Raw genomic sequence first — 8,329 nt, 5'->3', positions numbered from 1 at the left:
CATATAGAAATGAAAGATGATTTATATGGACTTTGTTATAGATCTTTCGAGGTCTCAAACCAATATGATTCTATTTGGGTCATTATAGATTGAATGACCAAGTCTGCTCACTTTTTGCCCGTGGGAACCAACTATCTAGGAGAGGATTGTGCAAAGTTGTTCATTTATGATATAGTTAAGTTATATGGTGCTTCGGTGTCCATTATTTCTGATTGAGGACATAGTTCTCTTCTCATTTTTTATGTTTGTTTCAAAAAGAATTGGGTACTCAGGTGAACTTCAGCACTGCTTTTCATCCGCAAATGGACGAGCAAGCGGAGAGCACTATTCTAAGGGCCTTTGTAATAGACTTTAAGTAAAGTTGGGTTGGTCATTTGACTTTTATTGAATTCTCTTATAACAATAGTTATTATTCCAACATCCAAATGGTCCCTTTTAAGGTCCTTTATGGTAGAAGGTATAGCCCCTCAATTGGATGATTTAAGGTGGGTGAGACTAGATTGATTGGGGTCTATTTGGTTTACCAAGCAATAGAGAAGGTAAAGGTGATTAGTGAAAGACTTAAGACTACTCAAAACTCAAAGTCGCCAAAAATCTTTTGCCGATGTGAGGCAGAGGGAGTTAGAATTTAAAATTGATGATTGGGTATTCTTGAAAGTTTCTCCTATAAAAGGAGTCATACGATTGGGAAAAAGGGGAAGATCAGTCCTCGCTACATTGGTCTGTATCAATATGTAAGAAAGATTAAAAATGTTTCTTATGAATTGGAACTATCAGAGAGTTTGACTTCGGTCCACCCTGTATTTTATGTGTCCATGCTTAAAAAGTATGTGGGTGATACTTCCATGGTAGTGCCATTTGAAGAAATTTGTATTAAATATTTGTTGTCCTATGAGGAAGTCCCGATGGAGATATTAGATAGGAAAGTCCGAAAGTTGAGGACCAAGGAGATAGCCTCGGTTAAGGTTCTTCAGAGGAATCAAAAGATAGAATAGGCTATGTGAGAGTTGGAAGAGGATATGAAAGTCAAGTACCTATTCGTGTTCTTAACGTTGAGCGAAAGTATGAAGGTATGAGTTTTATGTCTTTTTCTTGTCGTATTTCAAATCTGTCCTTGAATTCATTGTACTCTTTCTATTACCGTGCTAAAGATGTCCTAACTCTTCATTTGGGGATGAATGATCCAAAAGGGGGATAATGTAAGACCCCATAAAATTTTAACCAATTTATTTTTTATCCTTCTACATGTGTAATGATAATTTTTGACTTGAATCATGATAATGGATGTTAAAGGAGTAATTTGGGTACTTTTAGAATTTTTAAAAAGCGCTTGGGGCCATTTCGGGACCCAAACTAGTAAACCTCCACAATAAGAACATAGCACGCTGCCTACGCCCCACAATAAGGGTGTGGCACACTGCCTACACTTCGCGATAAGGGTGTGCCACGCCGCTGGGAAAAAATCACCCAGCTTTATTTTTTTCAATTGGGGCAAGAGATTTTTGGTCCTTTACCCTATTTAATGACATAAACTCCCTCCCCCCTTTTTAGTTCCCTTAATCATCAATTATTAATTCTTAACATTGCCTTTCACCTCCCAAATTTCCCCAATTCAAGAAACTCATGATTTTCTCATGAATTCATTACTCCGGGCTCTAAACTCCAGATTCACTCCAAATACTTTCAATTTTCAGACATGTTGGACACTCCCTAATTTAAATTTTATATTATTACATTAATTTCAAGGTTAGTTAAGTGTTTTTGAATGATTGATTTAACTAGGATTGAGGGTTTTGATATGTTGACTACTTGCATTGTTTTTTTTTATTTTAATGATTTATTTATGATTTAAATGATGGAATTGACCACTTGGCTTTCACAATAATTATGGAATGGTATTATGCTAACAATAAGCACCTAACCCACATATTTAAATTTGGCTTTAAACATGAATGCATGTATTATATAAGTATTGAAACATTGAATGCTAAGTATGATTGAGATTATGATTTTCAAGTCTTTGAAAAGCTTTGAGTTGAGATAAACAAAGATGACTCCCCATCTTTTTAAAAGATTGAAAGTGTTGAACTTTATGACCACTTGAGATTTTTTTATACAATTTAATGGTGAATACGAGCATGATTTTGAATGATGGGGTTAAGGTGTTGACATCAAATTTTTGCCCTCCACAATTAAGTTTAATTCTGATTTTTTTTGAATTTTAAATAAAATTATAATATTTATTTTATCTGAATAAAAGGTTTTTCAAAGTATTTATCGGGGTAATTTTTCTATTTTGAGTTGAGATTATATATTATCGTATTCAATCATGCAAAATTATATAATTTTGTTACTTAAGGATTTATTTTATGGAATATCAGATTTTAATCAAGGCTTATCTTGAAAATAAATTCAAATGGTTAAAATCTATATTTAAAAGTAATTTGTTCGTGAAAATAATTTATTTGAAAAAATATTTATTTGGTTTTTAGTAAATCAAGAAGCTTGGGATTAAACAAAGTATTAATTCGTATCAAATGTCAATTTAATTTAGTCGATCTATTAAATTTGGATACAATTGAAATCAAATTGACCATAACTTCAAAATAATTTGCCAAATGATTTTTAATTTAGCCGAAAATATGATAAGTGACTAAATCCTAAATTGATTGGGGTTATTTTTTAAATAACCCCAAAAATCCTTTACCCTTCCCCATTTTTAAATTGGGCCACAAAAGTAGCCAAATAAAACAATCAAACAACTTCAGCCCATCCCTCCAATATTAGCCCAAATCAGTAACACCACCGCCTAAACCATAACAAATAACACCACAACAAGGCCTGACCCGGCCCAGGCCAATTTTGTGTTTTCTTCTTCAACAATAAACATCAACACAACAATAATAATGCAACATCAACACACACAAAAACAACGACTTCAAACCCATACCGAATTTCCCTCTAATCCCAACAACCAAAAGCCACCAAAAATAAATCCAAATCCTAAAATTCAAATTTGAAAATTTGTACTGGATTGTACAATTATCCCTTAACCTTTTCCATTTCCCATTTTTAAAATTTATAATTTGTACTAGATTGTACAATTCCACCTCACCTTATACTCCAACAAATCTTACCCTCAATTTAAAAATTTCTAAAACATCCCTAAGTTATTTCTCCCACATCGGTGGATTCAAAGAATTTAATCCCCACCCGTTCCTATAAATACCACTACTATTTTGGTTGAAAGTAAGTATCAAAGAGTGGAAATAACTTTTGAACAAAGAGTTAAATTTTTCTTTTAGTGAAAATTTTCAAGTAGTAGTCTAATCAGGGTTCTCGAAAGAGTGTTCTCCAATGGTGACCAAGACTTTGAAGAAATCTTGAAGTCCCATTTTTCTACTCCAAAAAAGGTAAATACATTTTTTTCTTTTAGTTTTGATATCGTTTTCTTCTCCATCCCTTCTTGGTAGTTCTCATAGTGTTAATTTTATTTGTTGGGATTGTTTGCTGTAGACGGCCTAGAAGGCCATAGGATGTTGTGATATCAATATGGCTATTTTTATGTTCATGGTATAAAATGATCTATCAATAGTTGAATGTGTTTCTTTGACTTTATTATTTGATTATTATGATTAGATGGGTAAAGTTTTTGATCTTTGCTTAATTGAAATACGTACACATGCTTTGTTTAAATTCGTTATTGGCGGATATATTTACTTTTTGCATGTAAATTTATCTCCTTTTATGTTGAAAATAATAGTTGCTATTGTTTGTTACGCCTTAATAAATTAGATGGATAAAGTTTCGACCTTGGCTTCATTAAAATATGTACTCATGTCTTGTTTAAATTCGTTATTGATGAATATGTTTGCTTTTAACATGTAAAGTTGTTTCCTTTATATCGAAAAAGAATAGTCACTATTGTTTGTTATGCCTTAATAAATTTGATGGATAAAATTTTGATTTTTGCTTGATTAAAATACGTACTCATGTCTTGTTTAAATTCGTATTGGTGGTTATGATCGCTTTTAGCATGTAAAGTTATTTTTTTTATGTCGGAAAAGAATAGTTACTATGGTTAAGTGTCTTGAAATTGGTTCTCAATTTGAAGTAATGAGTTACTTTTATCTAGAGATTCAGTGTTATTTTTGAAAGGCATATCATAATTTGTTATGTTTGTGGTCTAGTGGTTTGCAAAATCACCGCTTAAGATTGAAGTTGACCATTTTGGCATACACATGATAGCTGGCTCATTCAAATGTAGAAATTGCAACTCAAGTGCTACCTTTAAGATCTAACTCCTTTATCGATTATTAATTCTTTTTATTAAAGAGTTATTTTTCTCTTTGATTATATGCCACGATGAAATTCTAAGTTCTTTTGATATATATTTGCAGTCATGATTTAGTCATTTTCGTGGTCAAAAGTGTCTTTAATTTTATCTTGTTTAGATTGAAAAGTTGTTAGGGTTATAGATTTAGTTGAAATAGTATAGAAGTAAAATAGAAGTTGGCATAATTGGACACTTTTTCTTAGAATTAATCTTTTACTATTTTTTCTATTTTGTCTTTGAATATCATTTCTCAAACATGTTTGATATATGCTATTTGCTTCATCTCCCTTATTGATTTATTTCTTGAAGTATTTTGGTGTATTTAGACGTCCCACTGTAATTCACATACTACCATAAAATTTTTCTTCAAATATGTTGATTGACTTCATTTGACATTGAAAAGTGTTGTTGCATTAGTATGTCTTGTATTTCATATTTGAGATGTCACAATAACTACAGGGCCACTTAGTGGATAGGTTAATGCTTTTGTTGAGAGGAGAGAAATTCAGCATCAAGAACCTGTACTTACAACAGATTCCTCATTATCCCAGAGTGTCATAGAAGAAATTGATCTTACAAGCTCACATACAGCTAAGTCACAAATTTAATTTGTGGCTAGCTTTACAACATAGATTAGCAACAGTGGAGAGGCTACAAAAGATAGGCATCCAAGTTACTAAATTGTGTGTCTTCTGTGGTACAACAGATGAATTGTTTGAACACCTGTTCATTAAATGCAATATCATTAAGGACATCTGGAGAAGGGTTCTTAGGTGGCTGGAACAGACAAAAACTATTGCCAACTGGAATTCAGAGGTACAATGGGTGATGACAGGGTTGAAGGCTGAAGCAGGATTCAAGGAAGTAGTTGCAGCAGCTTTCAACAAGATGATTTATTCCATATGGACAACCAGGAATAACCTCAGATTTTAGAAGAGACCGTATTCTAGTGATCATATTTGTAGAGATATAGCATTACATATACATACAAAAGGAAATTATATAATTAAGTGGCAAAAGTACTTATAGAATCTTAATTCATATTCTTGATGTACTTGTTGATAGCTAGGTATGATGTATGTAAGAAAGTAGCAATAGAAAGTGAGAGGTCATTGGTCAGTAATTACCTGGTATTGTAATGAACATTTTTGGTGAAATGAAAATCTGTTTACCAAAAAAAAATAAAATAAAGCATGTATTAGACTATATCTTATCATAGTATTTGGTGCAAATATGTGTTAATCTATAGAAAATATTTATCCAAATTTTAAGCAACTATACTTGTGGGTCAATATATTTTTTTCAAGGATTAGTTGATTATATTGTGCTAGGCTCAATTTTTTGTAAGATTGTTTGACAAATAGGTTAATTTTCTTTTTGTTGGATAATTTGATTTGTTTTTGATATCATAATATAACGTTTTTTTATGCTTGAGAATAATATTTTTTCCATCTCATCATTTATGTGTTAAGTGTAGAATTTTCAAACACATATTAATACTTTTTTTTTTATCTTTTTCTTTGCATGAATCTGTTTTGAAGTCCAAATGTACTCCTTTCCTCTGGCATCTCGTAATGGGCCAATGAGGCTGGAATACCCTGTATGCTTCCAAGCTAGAAATCGGATCTTCGTTCCTATGAGTGTAAACTCTAGTCCCATGATTCATACTTGCATCCATGTTTGATAATCATTAGCCTAGTTTGAAGAAAGATTATGAGGTGAGAAAGATGTTCATAAGTATCACTTAGAACAAACTGAGCTTAGAGCCTTTGATTAGGTCAATTTGGTATTCGATTTCACACAGGTCATCTTTGAATGAGTATAAATTTATGTATATGTGAAATTTGGAAGATTAAGACCCAGAAAATTGTAGATAATCGAATTATCTTTCCAATGATACTAATTTTACCTTCATCCGATACTCGAGTGAAAAGTTATGTCATTTTTTGTGTGAGGTAGTAAGGGGTAGAGAGCCTCGTGTCGTAAAGGTTGCTTAACCCAACTAGGGGTCGCGACGCGGGGGCTATTCCCCTACAGTTTTAGCTTCTTAAGGGTCAAGGGTCACTTTGGTCCTTTTCCCTCAACCCCAAATGTCCAAAACAAAATTTATAACACCCAAAAGGGCATTATTTGCCCATCTTCCTCAAATCAACTCACGTAAAAACCTTCCCTTTTCCCAATAACAACAATTCAAGTTTTTCCTCTCAAGAACACAAGGATTTCTTCAAGGATTCATCAATTAAGGTATGTGGGGTTATGAACAAGGATACTCGTTTCATCCTTGTGCCCAAAACTTGATTTTTAGTTAAGATTTCATGAATTACAATTAGGGTTCATACCCAATTATCATTACTTGAAGATTATAATGTTACAAGTGATTTAAATGTTGAATTGCATGTCTATTTTCACATCTTTATGCGTGTGATATGATTTTACAGATTTCCAATTGAGTTTTAAGCATAATATTATAATTCTTGATTTCATTACCTTGATATTGTTGAAATATTTCAAGAAGTCTATTGAGCATGGCGTTTTGCAATGAATTTTCATGAGTTTAAAGCATGGGTCTTAATCCCTAAGTCCATGTATTAATATTTCAAGAAGGTTATGATTTTAAGCCTCTTTTATAAGTTGTTTACCAAGATTTAAGAAAGAAATTGATCTTTTAATCCTAAGCTAAGATAAGGAATCCATATTGTTCATATAGTTTGAGATTTAAAGAAAGAGAAACATAATTGGTTTTCATTATAAACCCTTGTGTTATTTTAAGGTGGTTTTCCTATAGTTTTGAGCAAAATAATGAGAGTAGTATTTAGCATTGAGTTAGGTATGTTTCCAAGGTCTCATGCCCCAAAACTACGTGCCACCATAGGATTATGATTAAATGCCCATAGTGGGCTAAGTCAGTGATCACTTAAGATAAGGTTACACATCTTGGCAAGAGTATGATACCTCTCTCCAATGTGAGGTTTTCCCCTTAGGGGAACATGAAATTGACATCATGATAGCTCACATGGTGTATGTCGTTTAGAAGAACCTCCTAGAGTCCTTAAGTCCTAAATTAGAATAACAGAACAACTTTTAGAAACTAAGTGTAGAGACTCATAATTTTATATAGATATTGTTTTACATAAAGACATTACCCATAAGATTTCAGCTTTCGGTTTACAGATGCTAAAGGTGAGTCTTTCTACACTTAGTTTGCGTGATTTGAAAATAGAATAAGAGTACAACTTTATAGAACTAAGTGTGGTGGCTCACAAGAATTACTTTTATGATTTACTACTTCTGACTTATGATTTGACAGTTTAATTATTCAAGCAAAGTTGGGTCACTTACACTTAGCACAAAGTTTTGAAAGTTTGTTTGAATATTGCATTGTTGTTTTACTTATGCATTCACCTTTACATGATCAGTACATTCCAAAAGTACTGATCCATATATACGTCTATATGCTACATTGTTTAATAATGTAGGTTTAGGTCCTCAGTTCCAGCAGCGTGATTGACCGCAAGCATCTCTATCTATATCCCGACAATTGGTAAGCCCTCATAGTTTGAGGACCCAGATATTTATATTTTTAGATTTATGCAATATTTGATTAGTTGTTTTCAGTTCAGTTTGAGTCAGCTGGGGGTCTTTCCCAGCGACTCTCTAGTTAGTAGAAGTAGAGGGCTTACACGGGTAGCTTAAGACTACTCGTAGTCTTGGGAACCCTGTGACATTTGGGGTACTTTCCCTGGATGTTACAAACTTGGTATCAGAGCCTAAGGTTTAAAGTGTCCTAGAGAGTCAAACAAGCCACGTTACGTAGAGTATTGATTATGGGTGAGAAGCGCGCCACTTTTTTTAGCAAGAGGCTGCAGGACATTTTAGGAAATCATCCTTTTCTTTCATGATCTATTGTGCTTACAGTGCCTCTATCTATTTTTAACTCGTGCTCTTACGTGAAAGTTAAATATTCCTCCTCACGAAGCTAATCCATGCAGAAAT

This window comes from Capsicum annuum, chromosome 9 (assembly GCF_002878395.1).
Source record: "Capsicum annuum cultivar UCD-10X-F1 chromosome 9, UCD10Xv1.1, whole genome shotgun sequence".
Lineage (NCBI taxonomy): Eukaryota > Viridiplantae > Streptophyta > Magnoliopsida > Solanales > Solanaceae > Capsicum > Capsicum annuum.
The sequence above is the reverse complement of the archived record's forward strand: the minus strand, read 5'-3'. Positions refer to the sequence as shown.